Source organism: Petromyzon marinus, chromosome 32 (genome assembly GCF_048934315.1).
Source record: "Petromyzon marinus isolate PM22_M1 ecotype Great Lakes invasive population chromosome 32, UKy_Petmar_22M1.pri1.0, whole genome shotgun sequence".
Taxonomy (NCBI): Eukaryota; Metazoa; Chordata; class Hyperoartia; order Petromyzontiformes; family Petromyzontidae; genus Petromyzon; species Petromyzon marinus.
In genome coordinates, this window is record NC_133698.1 from 13,263,781 (window position 1) to 13,269,379 (window position 5,599).

The window sequence follows — 5,599 nt, forward strand, 5'->3', positions numbered from 1 at the left end:
GCGCCACTCATTTCATCATGTGCTCTGATTCATGCCTCATTTTCACACAGAGCTGCCTGTGTTTGTATGGAATTCGTCACGTGCAGCGAATTCTCGATGTCGACAATAAATACGACTATTTACTCACAGCCTCGTGTCAATCCACTGCTGGATGAAGGCCTCTCCACCCTGCGTAGGTCATGGTGGTTGTTGTTTGAAGATTGGGCCCAGATCCGGTGCAGATTTCCCACACTGCAAATTGTATCCATGACGATAAAATGTACCTGAGATCGTCAGGTTCATAGCGCAGTGCGCCAACCACTGCGCCACCACTCTCTCTCATTCTCAATAAAAGCATCTGAAATCCATTTATTCGGAAATGATATTTTTTTTAATCACAGTCATATAATACATGATTTGCAAGTGAGTATACATGTTTATCCGTCATATCAATTGGCAAAATAAATTATTCGAAAAATCGGCTTTAATTTTAATTAAAAGTTCATTTGCAACGCACTGATGACAAACGAGTTGCAAACACAGGTCTCCCGTTGGAAATATAATAATTTATTGAATCCAAGTGAGAGACATCATATTGACTGTTAAGAAATAAAAATGGCATTGGGCAAGACACATCGCTAGAAGGGATGATGGCTGATGGTCGAGACTCACAACGGAGTGGCAGCCAAAGGAGGGAGCGCGCCCCAGACGATGTCCCACAGGTGAAGAAGTGGAACGATGAATCGTCTCGTGTGCAGATGGATTACGGTTACATCACAGGGCTGTGCTAGATGGCAACAGCATAGGGGGGAGGCCTTAATCCAGCAGTGGACTGATCACGGCTCATGATGATGACGGTGACGATTGCGTTGTCATTTCTGTTGTTAACAAAATCGCTCAGCGTGCGACGGGGCCCACCGCAAATCGGCATCGAAGCGAGCGTGCGGTCTTGGAGCGCCATCTGCTGCTTGCGACGTCGATAGCTCGCGTTGGTCGAGCGGCTCTGCTGTCTCTCTTCTTGCTGATAGCGGAGAGATAGAACAGAGGCCAACGTGACTCAAGCCACAGAGACGAAGACAGAGGTCCCCTTCGTGGCCTCCAAAAGACTGTTGGGGCAAGTGCTGTTGGCGAGCGCCTATGAGGATGTTTTACAACAGTGCGCCAAGTATTCGTTTACGGTTAAGTGGACCGGTTCATAGACCGCACCATTGCTGTGTAACGTGTGAGGATGCCAATTCGCCCTGCGTGCGCCCGATCGCCTCTGAACCTGGTTGGTGCTTGGACGGGCGACTGACTGGCACTGCCAGCCGCTGTCGTCACCTCGGGCTGCGAGGTAGCCATGAGTTTCCTGAATGGGTGCGGGTAGATGGGTAGCTACCCATCCTACGTGGGTACGTGGTGGATTTCCCTCTGGTTTCTGTCAAATTCCTCCTCATGAAGCCAAACACCCATTAATGGAATTAGCAAAGATTTCCAACCCAAGGCCTTCCTAACAAAGAAGTCTTAAGGCTCTGCTAGGCTTCTCCGGAAAAAAAAAACATTGCTTGATTAATAGAATTAAGCATGAAAACAATGAAGAGTCAAACCTGTATGGCAAAGCAGGACCGTCCTGCAAAGGACTCTTGAGACTCGGTGAGGCTTTGAATAAATTGAGGGCGTGCTATATTATGTATGTATGTTGAACTTCTTTCGCACAGTACGTAGCCAACCGTGCTAATCGAGGACAAAAAACTAAACACAAACCAATAAACGGACCACGCGTAATTGTGATTGTTATTGTGAGTGAAACACTGCCTCACCTGTTCACTCATCCAGCGGTCTAGTTCTCTCTCTCTTCAAATGTGTTTATATTTGGTGTGGAGTTGTTAATGCAGTGAACCGATACAATGAAGCGTGTGTTTATGCAAATTATTGCATTGTTTCTGTCACTTTATACCGATGAGTGACAGTTAATAATAAAATAATGTTGTTTTTTTTATTCCACAGTTAATAATTGTATATAAACATGTCTGTCTGTAAATCAGGCTTTTTATATATCCAAATGTTTACGTAAATATTCATGATTGCCGATACTGTTTATCAATAACTGCATTGTCTAATTATTAATTATATTTATTTATAAACGCCTGCATGTCTACGCATGTCAACATGTCTGCCTTCTATTCTGTATAATAAGAATGCATAATTAATTTTAATCTGTAACCCTGTGTCGACCCACTACGAGATGAAGTCCTCTCAGTACCATGCCACTCACGTGGGGGGATGTTTGACCATACATCACCACGCTCATCAGTGCAGTTTGGGGGTTGGCTCACCACGAATGTTTGCCATGGCCGGCCATCAACCCTTTGCTGGCTTCATAGCGCAGCGTGTTCACCGCTGCGCGACCGCACGCCCCCTATATCCTGTGCATAAAACGTTCTGCCTGCTGGGGACACTTTCACCCAGCAGGGGACACATCACAGCTGGTCGACGATGATGATGAGGAATACGACTGTTCGCGAGACTATTCACTTGTGCGTGCACCATTTAAGCGTGCCTTCTTGTGCACAGTACCCATCCTCCTTCTTACTTGTGCTGCATGTATGTGGGTAGTATACAGCAAGGCCATCTAGCATGTCAAGTTAAAACATTCCACGAGAATGCGCAGCTGAGGTGCCACATCCTCCACTGCTGCTATGAACACTTTGTAGATGGTATGACATCAGTAACTTGGGCCAGGGTACATTACATGACATCAACTCGGTACAAGGCGCATACGCTGCATTGCACACTCACTGCGCAGTTGGTCGGACATTGCTTATATAATAAAATGTAAGCAATGCTTGAGCAGAGTATTCATCATCAGCATCATCTTTGGCATGAGCCATGGTTGTTGATCTAATGCTGGATTATGACCTGTCTAAGCCATCGTCATCAGCCCTGAGCGTCCCAAAGCTGGATGACGACGCCTCCACGCTCGTCCTTGTATGGTCCTGCAATGCCGCAATCCGTCCCCCTGCTGCTGCGCGCGCGCTGATCTCGTCTCTCCGTCGCCACCGCGGCCGTCTTCCCGAGCGCGTTCATTCGTTCGGCTGCCACTCCGTCACCAGTCTCGCCCATCACTCAGCGGCCCTTCTCATCGCCGCGTTGCATCTCGTCGCAGCCCACGTCCCCGCCCCTAAGACGTCTCGCGCTTGAGTTGTTCTCAAAGGCGTTTTTCTCTTTCCTTCGCTCTCATCGCTGCGCGTGCATGCCTCTCCGCACTACCTGAGCACACTCTTCAGTTTGCAGTGCCGTATTATTATTTCTATTGCTACGACTCGAACGATATTGATCATCATTTGCAACACACTACGCTGTTGGATGAAGGCCCCTCCAATGCTGTTGGATGAAGGCCCCCCCAATGCTTCATCACGTCATCTCTCGCGGCATTTCGATGCTGCAATCCGCCTCGGGAGCTCCACGCGAGCCGCTTTGAGCGGCCCGTGTCCGCGGGGCGCCTTCCTCTGTGTCGCTTCGCGTCCTCTCCTTCAGCTGACAACTCCCGTCGCTGATCCTGGCCATAGGCCGTCGAATCATTCCCCCGACGTGCCCTGTAGTAGCCCCCCCCCCTTCCCATCTCACCCCACCCCGCCTCCCACCCCCCACACTTTTCTCAACAGCCAAAATGATGTCGATGCGAAGCCCTCGCCACAAAGTCCTCTTCGGGTGACCTAGCAGGATGAAATCGCATCGCTTTAGATCGTGTTTGTTTGTTTTCACGACGCTATCTCACTTTCCTGGCATACTTCCTTGTTTACAAAGATAACAACTTTACAACGGGCTATTTGCTCTTTAATTGCGTGGCGGTGGAAGTCCTGCATCCGAAGGTTTGGCCTGGTGTTGACGTCTGTTTGCGCTCCGTCTGATTTTCGAACTTGCTCTTTCTTGATCCTTGTGCTTTGTATACTTTAGTTTTCCTCCACCTGGTCCCCCTCTTAAAACTCTACCTCGCCGCCTCTCGCTCTGCCTTGAAGTTGGGGGGGGGGAGGGCATTGCCTAAGACGTCGCTAAGTACTCTACGTGTGGTTTTCTCTGCAAGGCCACAGTGTGGTTGGCGAATCTGTGAAAAGTGGGCATGAGCTGGACTTCCCTGTTGAACTGGATTCCCATGCTAAATTGAACGGCCATGGTAATCTCGACTGCCATGGTAAACTAAACTCCCATGGTGAACTGAACTCCCATGGTAAACTGGACTCCCATGGTGAACTGGACTCCCATGGTAAATTTTACTTACATGGTAATCTGGACTCCCGTGGTAAACTGGACATCCACGGTAAACTTGGACATCTATGGTGAACTGGATTCCCATGCTAAATTGAACTTCTATGGTAATCTGGACTGCCATGGTAAACTAAACTCCCATAGTGAACTGAACTATCATGGTAAACTGGACTCCCATGGTGAACTGGATTCCCATACTAAATTTTACTTACATGGTAATCTGGACTCCCGTGGTAAACTGGACATCCACGGTAAACTTGGACATCTATGGTGAACTGGACTCCCATGGCCAGGGGTCGGCAACCAAAATAACAAGACGAGACATTTTTTTCGAATTCGGTACAAAAAAAAATCCTCAAAATTTTCAAGAGCCGCGATGCAATCCCTTAAAGAGCCTCGTGCGGCTCCACGAGCCCCAGGCTGACGACTCCTGGCATAGACGACCCGGGCTTGAACTCGGCTTGACCCCGCGGGTCCCGGGCTACTGAATCTAAAACTGATTGTGTTTATATAACCAGTTAAGGGTGACGTCTGTGATATGTCTGTGCACAGCGGATATACGAAGCAAGTACAGCTTGTCACAAGCGTATGCGGTCAACTGTGCAACAAGTGCAACGCCAAGATCCCCCACCCTATCTCGTTTGAATGTAAGAGCATGCACGTTGAACTTCGTCCGCACCGTGCGTCGCCGACCATGCTAATCGGAGGCGCCAGTGCTGTTAGCGAGGAGCAGCACCGATGAAGGCCGGCACGGCACACGAGGGGGTTGGGCGGCCAGCACGACGCGACCACGCACAGGAACACAGAAACACAAACACCTCCCGTGCGTTCTGATAGACTGTTGGGGCACGTGCTGTGCACAAACACCGATTGAGGTCGGCATCGTACACAATGAGGCGGTGGGGCCAGAAACCCACACTTGTCCGCCTTTGTTTCCCCAGTGCTGATATTTACATAATGCACCTGGTACCCATTTAAGGCTGAGTTGACATAGGGGCGGCTCAGAACAGGTTCACTTGAACGTAATTAATCTAAAATTTAACCCGTGTCATTGGAATCATAGCGTAGGGAGAAAAGCTTCCGTGAATAAATATATACCATTGTTATTGTTTCACACGAGAACACTGCCCCACACGTGCACACATCCACACGCTCACAAATGCACACAGACAACAAAGACAAAGATCACCCTTATAGCTTTAACATACTTTTGGGGCAAGTGCTGTTAACGAGCAATTATAAAGGCCGGCACGGCACACGGTGGCGTGAATGGCCAGCACCACGCCCGGCCGCCTTTGTCTCCCCAATGGCGATGTTTACACACCACACCAGGTACTCATTTAAGTCTGAGTCGACCTAGGGAATACCCAGGACC